Genomic DNA, 13,390 nt, shown 5'->3' with positions numbered 1-13,390 from the left:
CAAAAAACAAAACAGATTGGGTTTGGATACTGTGTTTATATAAATAGCTTATACACAGAAAATAATCAACCAGTTATTAATTAAAATTTCATGAAAATATAATAAAATACTTCATAAACAGGATGAAAATCTATTTATACCAAGATTAAGTAAATCCCTAAATGGTTGAGCAAAAATGAACAGCGACTTTAAATAAAGTAACTATACCCCTCCCCCCCAAAAAGAAGTAGGTTCAAAGAAAGAAGAGGAACAAGAAGGAAAAAGAAAAGTAAATGGATATGGAGCAAAGGAGGAAGAAAGAAAATAAGCATTTCTTTTCCATAACCATCCAGATCACCCTACCAGTTCCCTTGAGCATTTCCTGGGAAATGAAGCCATGTTTACTACACTCTCAAAATGGGATCTTATAAGCAGGATAAAAGGCATGGTGGTGTCTTAGGTACAAAGAGAATCTTACCTGTGAACACTAGGCGAATCCTATACCTTCCCTAACCAAGTATTAGTGACATTCACCTGTTTCATATACACAGATGGCCCATGTTGATTATCAAAATTTACAAGATTCTGCATTTGCTAATAAGGAGGGAATACACAAATGTAAGAAGATACTATAAGTGTCATATTAAAGATATTAACTTTATAGGCACCATAGGAGTTCCTGGGAGAGGGTAAACTAATTCTGCTTGAAAGCACTCAAAGGGAATTCTCTGAGAAGACAGCATCTGAGATGAGCCCTGAAAGATCAGTAAATATTTCTAGAAGGAAGGCATTCTGGGCAAAGGAAGGGCACAAAATCAAAATAATGCATGGTTCCTTTGAAGACCCATGACAAAACTGATGTACAGTGTGGTCTACTCGCATTAGCAATAAAATAACTATTTCTCTCTAAAGTAGAACTCAGATTGCTATTCCCACTATAGCTAATAATTATTAAATAAGAAGATTACAATTAAATAAGCATTTTCCTACGCGTTTTGTCTATAATAGCTCATTTAATCCTCACAACAACCCTGAGAGGTATATGCAACTATTACTCTCCCCATTTTATAGATGAAAATACTGAGGCCCAGAGAGGTTAACAAAGTCACGCAATTTGATTTCAGGATGTCCTTAGAGTATATGTTTTAACCCATATACTGAAATGTCAATCCTCATGATACTGCACCAGGGCAGCCCTTACTCTACAAGCATCTAATGCCTGTCTAATACACTCTGTACAAAAAGAAGAAAGATCTGAGACCTCACACTCACCTCCTGCTTCTCGTTAGAACCCTTTTCCACTTCTCTACTTTTCCTTCTTTCCTCTCACTGTTTCAGACTTCGACTTTCATCTCACTCTCTGAGAATCCCTTATTCCCCTCATTCTCATGGTAATGTCACCAACTGGGCAGGAGGGTTAAACGCAAAGAGTTCAGTGTCTGTGCGAGACAGACAGAGAAATCCCTGGGCTGCTTGTCTCCAGCTCCCCATGCCTCTAAAGAGAAGGCAGATTTTCATGAAATACAGAAATAAAGATGCACAATGGATGGGAAAAAGTAGTAAAAAAAAAAATAATAATAATAACAGGAAAGTATTATTTGTGATGCTATTTCTCATTCATTACAATTCAGCAGGTCAACAGCAGAAACTGACGGTCTCTTAAATAATACATTTTAAAGTGTCATAGTTCTTCTTGCCCTTTACGAACTATGCTTTTTCAAGTTGACTTTTAAAATAGGAAAGGGCTATATGTTCACCAATTTGGCAGATGGTACCTTTATTAGAGCAAGGACAGAAGCTAAAAGGGTAACAGCACAGACACATGGATTCATTCACCTGCGTATAAGAGCTGAAGGAACGAAAACTGGAGCAAAAACACATTAGCCAATAAAATTCAAATGGAGAGTTTAGCAGCACAGGTGGGTACTTAAAGATGATTTAAATGAACTGGCAGGTTGTAGTGACATTTTCCATTCTGCAATCATGGCCATCACAATGTGTTATGATCTCTTTAAATTCACAAACCAACCCCAAATAAGTCAGGCTCAATAGAAGCAGACAGTAACTAAACTAATGATACAGAAGGTATACAATATATTATATTGCTTTTATATTCTCAGCAAAAAGGAGAAAGAAAGGGAGACAGATAGACAGACAGACTCATATATGCATACAGGATACCTGGCTTGGGGCTATGGCTCACACTTAAACAATATATATGGTGAGTTAAAGACCTTTTTTTAGACACCAAATGCATTTTCTGGGTGGTCTGGATTTTATCACTCACGAGGTTTTTAAAACACTTCTTTATTTCTAACTCAACTGTAATATAAACATTAATTCACAAAAGTCACACTCTCAGAATTGGGAGAGATTTTAAGAGGTCATTTAAATTCTCTTCTTTCCTATGGAGTTAGTCAAACTTTGTCTTCTCCAGATTATGTGCTTCAAGTCACAAAGGTAAGACACTTTATGTTTTCGGTACATTGGCAAACTCAACCAAATACCAGGGCAACTTCAGAGAGATGAAAGGAACTCTCCAGAAATAAAGCACATAGAACAATAAATGTATTCACCATTGGGCACTTCCTGAGAAATTTCACATGGCACATTATCACCTTTTTCCATGCAGACACCAAAACGTTTGAAAGGTAAATTGGACCTCTTCCATATTCTGGTTTAAGAGGTTGTAAAGCTATATTCTGCTCCATTTATTAGTTATTCTACTTAATCCCATAATGGATTGCATTTCGAGACTGGATAGGTATATTCTCAAATGATAATGGCATCATTTAAAGTAGAAAGTACTGCTTAAATGCCAATATTCCTGATGGCTTAAAAAGCAGTTGTACTTGGCTAATGAATATGAAATTGGTCATACTTCTATTTATTGATTGAAAAAAAATAATGTTAACTTAAATGCCAACTGGAGAAGGAAATGGCAACCCACTCCAGTATTCTTGCCTGGAAAATCCCATGGACAGAGGAGCCTGGTAAGCTACCATCCATGAGATGGCAGAGAGTTGGACATGACTGAGAGACTTTACTTACTTTACTAAAAGCCAACTAGTCTACCGGCACAATACTAAAATGTGTATATTGACAAATGTGATCTGAATTTGCTGTGCTCATTTAGTCACATATATAGCAAATTTGTAATATGCTACCAAAACTTTGAGAGAGTCATTTATTATTTTAAACTTACTATGATCACAAAGCAGTTATATCTAATATAATGGGCTCTTTGCTAAGTGTCAAAATGCACTGATTCCATTTTAAAAGATTAAATAGTTTAATTTCATCAAGAATTACACATGGTCAGTTTCACTCTCCTCTTACAAACAGTTCTTCTTGACAAAAGTATAAATTCTGATGGGACATGAAGCTTACTAAACACTACATCTAAGTATGTCATACTAAATCTCTGAGTATAAATAAAATATATTTGGTGTATCCTGACTTTATTGGCTGTTATTATTGTGTTTGGTGACACACCTTCGTGAAAAGCTCTAACAAATAAAGCATATAACTGTAATGTATTTTAATCTCCAAAAATTAATAATGACAGAGAAAAAGAACTGAGCAAAGGTTTTCATAGGGCCAGGTATATAGTAGGGGCTTCCCAGGTGGCACAGTGGTAAAGAATCTGCCTGCCAATGCAGGAGACACAGGTTCGATCCCTGGGTGGGAAAGATACCCTGGAATAGGAAATGGCAACCCATTCCAGTGTTCCTGCCTGGAAAATTCCATGGACAGAGGAGCTTCACGAGCTAGTCCACAGGGCTGCAGAGAGTTGGACATGACTGAGCAACTGAGCACAGATACATAGTAAGCACAAATAATTGTTTGTTAAATGAATGAATAGCTGGACAGATAAAACTAGAATGGGCTCCGCTGTTTTAAATTGCATGATTAGCTACTAAAATTAGTATTAAAATTATTTGAAACAAATGGATTTTGAGAATTAACTCTAAAGCTTTTTAGTCTGTGACTAAAACACAGTTAGCAATTTCCTATGTTTTATACTTACCTAGTTTATACAGAAGTATAAATTCAAACTGAAGATGAGCTGTGGCAGAGTAGTCATATATGTTGAAGAAATATTATTAAGGAATATAACATGCAATGAAACATTGTGCCTCACAGTATTAAAAATTAAAAAATACATATAATTTGAAAATTGAAAATTATTCAGCTGACTATATTTCCAACTTTTGAAATAGTGTAACATTGCTGAGGAGAGGGGAGAACCTCAAATTTATGTCCCAACTCTTTTGTTTTCCAACATATGACAGTTACATTGAAAATTATTATCCTAATTCTAACTATCAAATAGTGACATATGACTTCTCTGAATGGTCACTATACCTTTTAATTTAGTTTGCAAAATAACCCATCTTCTGAATTACAGCGTAAGTGCATTAACACTCATATGTACTCTCTTTTTAAAACACCAAGGTGCAATTTAGTTAAAGTAAGCTTTTAGAGAACCAATACAATACAGTCAGAGTAAGGGGCTTCCCAAAGGTCTGCTAAATCTAGGGATAGATTTTGATGATCTGGAGGAATGACTGAATCGCATATTTCAGGTAATCCTCCCTAAGTTCTCAGGCCAGGGCTGAATGATACTGAGTGGGTGGCAATAAATTTGAGATTATGCTCCCTGCAAGTATACTTCCCAGTAGAATCGTAAGTCTATCTATATAGCTTATTAAATGCAAAGTGATCATGCTTAACAATCTGGCCATGAAGAACAGGGCTGATGGATTTTATAAGGAGCCAAATGTTAAAAACCACATTTCTTAAGAAAAGTCCAACTCAACTCTCCTGACATGAAGTACAGGGGCTACGATCACTCTAATATAGACCCAAGGACAATCAAATTCCTACAATTCATCCGCAGAGAATGGTCACAACGCCTTTAAACTGGAGGCTGTTCAAAGCAAATATAACCCAACACTCACAGCCTTAGCTTTCACGAACATAACCTCAGCAGATCTAGCTTTAACACATGTGCTCTTCTGATAATGTTAAAAGGAATTAGCTGTGAAACACCTGGAACCCAGGTTTCCAGGTTTGGAACCTGGGGACCTAATTGACGCAACTTGCTTTTTCATACTTCTGATCATACTAGTTTAAATTCAGGGACTATCAAGTGAGATTTAAAATGATGGTTTTAAAATAATGAACCAATGGCAAGGACTGAATAGCTACATCAATGGGTGATTTAAAATATTCTCAGTTCCTGTTACTAAACATGTTATCTGCATTCTAGAGAAAGCTTCTCTATTTGCCATGTCAGGTTATAATGAATCCAACTCATCCCAAACTGGTATTAAATCATTAAGAACTTAAAACATGTGGACAGATGGAAGACGAGAACACACTCCTGTCTAACATCAACAAAAACTGCCTTCTGATTTCTCAAGAGATCACTCCCGTTGACCCTGAATGTAACCAACAATATAACAATATTATAGCACTAGCTCTGCTTGAAAATCAATAATACAGTGTCTGAGTTGAATTCATGGTGCTTTATTCAATAGTGGATTTCTGTTCACAGATTCAAAGGCAAAGGAATAGTCAATAAAAGCCACAAACAGTCTTCTCATACTTCTGACAGATTTCTTTACCAGGTGGTGGAGCACCATGGCAGGTTGGCTGGGCTGCAGCCCACCTGAGCCTGGAGCAGAATGTGGCACAAGAAATGCAGGCTCGCAATTCACAAGAGCAGAACTGGCGTAAATTTCAGAGAGACTATCCAGTGAGCCAGTGGGCATATGATTTGGAGAGACGAAAGAATTCTTTTCAAACATTGGAAAAACATTCTGGGTCTTAGGAAATACTAAGTAACTCTAACAACATAGATGAAAAGCAGAGTTTAAAATCTATCCAATATGTTCACATGGGTCAATTTTATGTTACATGAAATTCACCTCAATTTTTCAAATCCAAAAATAAAAGGCTATCAGTGAAAACTCTGCTAGAGAAAACGCAAATTTCCAAAGCAATCACTGATCCATGACTGAAAAAGAAACAAATACAACTGACTCACAATTGTGATTAGCATCAGAAGGCCTGCTGCTGCAGACTATCACGGCTTGGTGCTTAATCCAAAGAGATCGGCTAACAATTATTTCCTCTCATCTGTGTGAATGGTCTTTATTATTTGAAGATATCTAATAAATTCCCTTCAGATTCCAACCCCAAGCCTCACTTTATTAAGTAGTTCTTAAGCAACAATGCTAATTATAGTTAACTGTGAGAATTATTTGACAGTTCCGAGTCAGTAATTTCTTAAATGTTTCAAGATTTCACCCTGATATACTGTATGGGCCTCTATTTATCTCGCTCAGAGTAACTGAATGAAACACAGGATTAAACATGCATATCCTTAGAGCCCAATGCTACTGCTAATGAGGAGTGACCACATGGAGATCCATGAAAATTGTTTCAAGATAAGGGAACATTGGTACAAAGGCTTTGCGGGAGGAATGAATTTGATGTGTACAAAAAGAGATGTCAATGTGGCTCAAGTGTAGTTGGCCAAGGGGACAGGAGTGATTTTTTTAAAACAGTAAGGCCGGAAAGACAAATGGATCCCTGATCATGTAGGACCTGGTAGGTCAGGTTGTAGTTTTAGCCACTCAATCATGTCCAACTCTTTTGTGACCCCATGGACTGTGTAGCCTGCCAGGCTCCTATGTCCATGAGATTTTCTGGGCAAGAATACTAGAGTGGGTTTCCATTTCCTTCTCCAGGAGATTTTCCTGACCCAGGGATCGAACTAGCATCTTCTGCATCACATACGGATACTTCATCATTGAGCCACCAGGGAAACCCAGGACAGGTTAAAGGGTATGAAATTTACTCGAAGTGTAATAGGAAGACTTTAGCGTTTTAAGCAGAGACCTGACATGACACCTGGTAGCTCAGTTGTAAATAATCTGCTTGCAATGCAGAAGACCCAGATTCGATCCCTGGGTGGGGAAGACCCCCTGGAGAAGGAAATGGCAAACCACTCCAGAATCCTTACCTGGAAAGTCCCATAGACAAAGGAGCCTGGTGGGCTGCAGACCAGGTGGTTACAAAGAGTCGGGCACAACTGAGCAACTAACAAACAAGATCACTGGAGCTGCTGATCAGACTGCAGGGAAGTAATAACAGAAGCCAAAAGAACACTTAGGTGGCTACTAAATTTGTGTGGTTAAAATGGCATGGCTTTGACTGATTAGCAATGAAGATGAAGAGGATGGTCTGACTGAGAACCTGCTTTGAAGACAGACTGACATGCTCCCTGATATGGACTAAATAGGGATGGAGCAAAAGACAGGTGAAAAATGAGCAAAGCAGCATTACTTTCAGGGCTTTTTTTCAAGCTAAAAAATTCAGAAACTAATCAGGATGAAGATAACAAGGTGGGAAAGGGTACTACATGAGTAGAGAGAAACTCCTAGGCCAGGTATCTGAAGAAGGAAGCAGTCAGGCAGGCTTTCAAGAGCTGAAGGAATTAGAAGACTCCTAAAAAGAACACTCTACATGGTCAGAAGGAATAATACTTGGTAAGGATCAGAATCAAAACATAAGGTCCATACATTTGAGAAACTGAATTATGGTCAAAGAGTAAAGGAAAGGACTTTTGGAAGTGAGCTGTTAAGAAGTGGGCAACTGTTCATGATATATATACTGACTGACTCCTCACTGAAATTGATCATTACCCATACAGATCCATCAGTTTGGGACACTGGGTTAATAGTTCAGTATTTCTAAACAATTATAAGTTTTTCATATATTGAAACAATAGATTTTAACACTATTTTAAACAATTTCACCATTTTTTCTGATCTTAATTTCGCTATCGATATTTTATACCCTGCAAAGGAATACCAGGAAAAAGGCACCACTTATGTGCACTACCCAAGGTGAAACTTTTGATAAAGGAAATAAAGTGCTCTAATTTGGAACACCTTTGGAACACTTAGGATTTCTTAAAGACTCATATATTGAAAGATAGATGTTATTTTTGTTTAGTATCAGAACCTCTTCTAAGCTCTTGTGATTATCATACAAATACTTCACTGGGAAGGAAACAATTTTGGAAGAGGTTACATTTCTAACCTTATACTGACTGCATAGCTCAAAGCACTGAAGGGAATTTATCCTTCTTCACATTTCATACTACTGTGCACAACATTCAACCACTTCATTTTTAAGTTAAACATAACTAACTAACCCGCTGCTGGTAATGGAAGCGCCACTGTAGGTCAGAGGAATCTGACCACCAGGTCCCTTACATTCATTCATCTGTTCATTCATTTTTGCCAGCAGAATATGCAACTGACACAGAATTCATATTATATACCTGAGAAAATATGACATTTGTATATAATTTGTATTTTCCACTCATTTTTCTCCTTCATCTGCTCTTCTAGAATCTGCTGAATCTTTTTCCTTGCTTTACTGTTTCTGTTTTAAGGTAACATTTGAATTTATGTTCTTGTTTACCACTAAGAATCACACTCAACACACCTGAAAACAGCATGTTTTGGAACCAGGCAGAAAGCATTAAACACCGGCACTGTACTGCATAATATATCATATATATTTTATTCCATTAAAGGATTAATGATGGACAAACCAGGTTGCTGAGAGCACTTCTAGTGCTAAGAAATAATTGAAAATTTGGAAAAAAGAAAAAGGATGTTGTTCCTAGTAGAATTCCTTCTTTCCTATAGTAATGAGGTGGGGAAAGGCAGGAGAAATGAGTAACAGTCTGAACTTTTAGTAGCAGTGGTCAATATACAGAAAAGTGTGCTTTTTAAATATGTATGTATGTGTATATATATATACATCTTAACATGTATATATACTTTATATTTCACAAAATATAATTAAATCAACATTTTTTTAAGGTTCCTTTCTCAGTTTTCTGCCTCTTACACTCAATTCAGGACCCCGAAGCTCATAAAATAAACCACAACTCAAACTCACCATCCTATCAACATATACAAAATTTAGGTGAAAAAAACATAGCTATGGACTTTTCTTTGGAAAATATATGTTATCCTCATTTACTCATTAAACCTTTCCAAAAAGTCACAAATGGCGGTGATAGTTTTGTTCTGTTTTCTTTTAACTTAAACTTAGTGTTTTCCATAGAGACCTTTCAATCCATTTATTGTCCACTAGGGAAAAGTACAGTATATAAAGCTGAAGGAAGTCACTCTTCTTACTGTTTTAACTATGAAAGATGTCACTTCTGAACATTTAAGACTGCCCTTACAACTTTAAAGAAGCTCTCATCTTATGAATTGTTTTGCTAATGTTCCAATATTACTTTGGTGAAAGTTCTCTACAAACCTACTTTATTCAATATTTATTCCATTTGCTTAAACATTGTTTATTCAATATTCATATTGCATGGGAAACTGACATGGCTGTATTCCATATGCATAGCAAAGATAATTCCCAAAGCAGAATTTGCTACTTTGCTATTTTTTCAAACACAGCTGAGGTTAACTAGAATGAATGAATGGTGAATTGTGCTACTAGGGAAAATCTGTCCTCCCAGGACTCCTGAATGGTGCTCCCCTACAATCACAGCACTTGCCTAACTCCCCTGCTAGAATGTGAGTACCAGGAGAGCAGGGCCTTTGTGGTCGAATTTGTCCATTACTGTATCCCCAGCCATAAAATGTTGCCTGACCACAGCAGGTACCAAATCAATGCTCTGCAAGTAAGTCTGGGAATGGATGAGTAAATAAACAAAGAAGATATGTATCAGCCACCCTCAAGTAGATCAACCCACAGATATTTTAATAGAGCAGGATTGTTTACTAATATTAACTTTAAAAAGCCATTTTTATTTTCTTATTCTGCAAATAAGCCAGCCCAATTGCCTTGCAGTGTTGTTATGAAACACAAAGGAGAGTCATCTGAAGGGCCACTCTAGTAACATCACTCTCAAATTCTTCCCTCCCGGAAAATATGTGTATATAGTCTATTTGTCTACCTGTCTTCCCGAGAGGACAAGGAAACCCAATTTTTGACCTTTAAAACACTAATATACCTCTCCTTGGATGGTAGAGAGAAGAGAAAAGGATGAGGCTCCACTGAAAAGGCAGCATTGTCTTTATCTTCACTCAATTAAGCCAAAACAGAAAAAGTTAAATATTTTCTCAAAATTTGCCTTACACTATGTTCTATGGACTCTTCAGTTGAAAGAAGCAACAGTTAATGAGTTTCCTCCATTTCATAATTCTGCACTTCATATTCGTTTTTTAACTTTTTATTTTATATTGGAGTAAGGTGGCGCTAGTCATAAAGAACTTGCCTGCCAAACAAGGTGTGTTTGATCCCTGGGTTGGAAAGATCCCCTGAGGAGGGCATGGCAACCCACTCTACTACTCTTGCCTAGAGAATCCTATGGACAGAGAAGCCTGGCAGGCTACAGTCCATAGGGTCACAAAGAGTTGGACACGACTGAAGCAACTGAGCACACATAGCTAATTAACGACGTGTGATAGTTTCTACTGCACAGCAAAGGGACTCAGCCACATGTATCCATTTTCCCCTAAACTGCCTATGCAGGCTGCCACATAATAGTGAGCAGAGTTCCCTGGCACTTCATGTTCTTAAAAGAGTGCAAGAATTCACTTAAATCTTTGCTAACTTGACTCTCACTGGAACTGAGTAAGATTTGGAATTCCAGCAGACTACAGCTATCTTTGTTGGTTTCCACATGCAATGTAATTGCCCTTTTCAGCTTCATGTTCTCCAGAACTGAAATGGCTTGTGCATCTGGGCTTACTACTTACAAAAGAAAAAGAGATCTTTAAGCAAAAAATAATGAGTTCAATTACAAGGTGGCTTAGATTCTGACAAAGAAAAAATATTTGAGAGTAAAATTGATGAGACACCAGGACAGGATAACAAACAGAGCTGCACAATCATTCTTCTTGAACATTATTTTTTTTTTAAGTTACTGTCTTCTTTCTTTGGAAGACTCTGACCTTGTGGAATGTCTCCTAAAGTTAGATTCTGTAAGAACATTATTGAGTATCATGACAGATAACAATTAAACATCATAAATCCTTTTCTGTAGGCAAAATCTGGTTACATTCACTGTTGTAGACTTTCAGTATTAAAAAACTGTTATATACTGTGACAAAAGAGATTTTTCCCAGGAACACTGTCCTCAAAGTAATATTAATTAAATTGGTACCACAGTTAAGAAGATGGTAAATTCCTGTCCTTAGGTCTGGTGAAGTGGCAGTAGCTTAATCAAATTTTCTAATGTCTCTAAAGAAAACTGAGCACGGAAGAATTGATGCTTTTGAACTGTGGTGTTGGAGAAGACTCTTGAGAGTCCCTTGGACTGCAAGGAGATCCAAACAGTCCATCCTAAAGGAAATCAGTCCTGAATATTCATTGGAAGGACTGATGCTGAAGCTGAAACTCCAATACTTTGGCCACCTGATGCAAAGAGCTGACTGATTTGAAAAGACCCTGATGCTGGGAAAGATTGAGGGCAGGAGGAGAAGGGGATGAGAGAGGATGACGTGATTGGATGGCATCATTGACTCAATGAATATGAATCTGAGTAAACTCCAGGAGTTGGTGATGGACAGGGAGGCCTGGCATGCTACAGTCCATAGGGTTGCAAAGAGTCAGACATGTCTGAGTAACTGAACTGAACTGAATGTCTCTAAGAAAACAAATGCCTCAAAAAAGAAAAGAAAAGAAAAGAAATGCCTCAGAAAAAAATGGTAGCCAACAGAGAAAAACACAGAGGAGAAGAACAAAATCTGGTAACAAATCTTTGAAAAGGTTCTAGAGAAAAAAAATATATATATAATATATATAATTTATTTCTGTGTGTGTATATATATATATATATATATGCATATTTAAACAGAAAAGGCTCTACAAGGAGATCAAGGTCACCACATGGTACAGTAGAAGCCCCTCACTTTGGGCTCACTTGAGGCTTGGTGGGCGACACATCCCTCTACCAGTCGGGATTCACAGGTCAGGAATCAATGGGATACATGTCAAATTAATCTAATTGACTTCATGAGCTCCAATAAGTTTTTAAGTTTATATTGACACTAAATCTCATATATGAACTGCAGGATAAATGATCAAGATAAGAAAATATGATCAGGGGAAAATTGTGTGTTGCAGGTTGGGCGGGTTTGGGGGGAGGGGGAGGATTGTTAGCTGAGTGGGAATCTAAATCAAGTAGGCTCAAACACACAAAGACCCAATTCAAGGGTGCTGGATAACACGTTTATGACAATTTGGATCAGTGCTAGTTTGATCCACCGGAGAGACAAGCTTTAGGACCAGATCAATTTGGAGATAAGGTCTAAAGATTATTTTAAATATAATACAAGGCATTCATACAAAAATGCATATTTATTGAAATAAGAAAACAGAAAACTAGTAAAAATATTGAAAATGTCAGTACATTGAGTGGCACTTAAACTGAGCATTAGCTAATTTTAAATGATTGCTTTCTCCTCCAAAGCTGCCAATATTGCCAGCAACAGATGTTGTTACTGAAAATGCTAATTATTATATGCCCTAGCCGCCATCTAGTTCTCTCTCTCTGTCTCTCTCTTTTTCGTTTTGTATTAGCAACTACATCTGTGCATGTATAAACTGCATACGATTTGAAATTGTGTTTTATGCAGGATGACATCACAAAACCAATATAGCAAAGAGATCACTTATTTTATTTCCCAATATTAGATACTGTTTTATAAATAGTACTGAATAAAATGAAGTTCATCTACGATCTCTGACTTTGTCACATTTCAGGTAAATGGGTTATAATCTGAATTTATTTCCATTAAGTTCTAATAAACAAATACCCTCAAAATATCAATAAAATGTTAAGACATGGAAAAAGGTCACAAAATACATGCCATGTTTAACTTTCCAAGAAACAGTCACTGCAGTATGAACTTAAATATCATTAAAACAGGTACATACCTTAAATATTACTCTTTTTAGCAACTCAGAAAGGCAAATATTTACAAAGAAAAGGAAGATCCAAAATGAGACTAGACCGCTGTCTGAAACCCTAAAATAATTTCTCCTGCTTCATTTCTAAATATCTTATATATCAAAAAACTTACTTAACCTGCATTTATACTAATGAAATATGAAAATGTATCACTTCATACCTAGTATTAAATTCAGTTGTTAGATATAAAAGATTGAAGGTTTAAAAAAACACTGCATACACTAAAGGATTCTGAGATTAGATACCAAAAACACGGGCCTGTAGCCTTTTAAAGTAGAGGTGACACAATTAATAGAATATTGATTCATTTCTAAGTAATTTTCTACAAGTAGTTGACAGGTTATTTCTTGCCAAAGTGATGATAAGGGAAAAGTTATT

General features: G+C 36.7%; 1 protein-coding gene across 29 annotated transcripts in view; it reads right to left on the bottom strand.

Moving 5' to 3' along the window:
* Positions 1–13,390, bottom strand: part of UTRN (utrophin) — a 555,518-nt gene that overhangs the window by 219,295 nt on the left and 322,833 nt on the right. For 4 of the 29 annotated variants that reach the window (XM_060419793.1, XM_042253583.2, XM_060419794.1 and 1 more), the window contains exon 1: positions 1–13,390. This exon is cut by the window's left edge and continues 37,304 nt beyond it; it is cut by the window's right edge and continues 18,090 nt beyond it. The exons of the other annotated variants lie outside the window; for them this stretch is intronic. The gene's annotated coding sequence lies outside the window, so the exon portion shown is untranslated. 29 annotated transcript variants of the gene reach the window in all.

The sequence above is a fragment of the Ovis aries genome, chromosome 8, assembly GCF_016772045.2.
Source record: "Ovis aries strain OAR_USU_Benz2616 breed Rambouillet chromosome 8, ARS-UI_Ramb_v3.0, whole genome shotgun sequence".
In the NCBI taxonomy this organism is placed as follows: Eukaryota; Metazoa; Chordata; class Mammalia; order Artiodactyla; family Bovidae; genus Ovis; species Ovis aries.
This window is presented reverse-complemented; position numbering and strand designations above follow the sequence as displayed.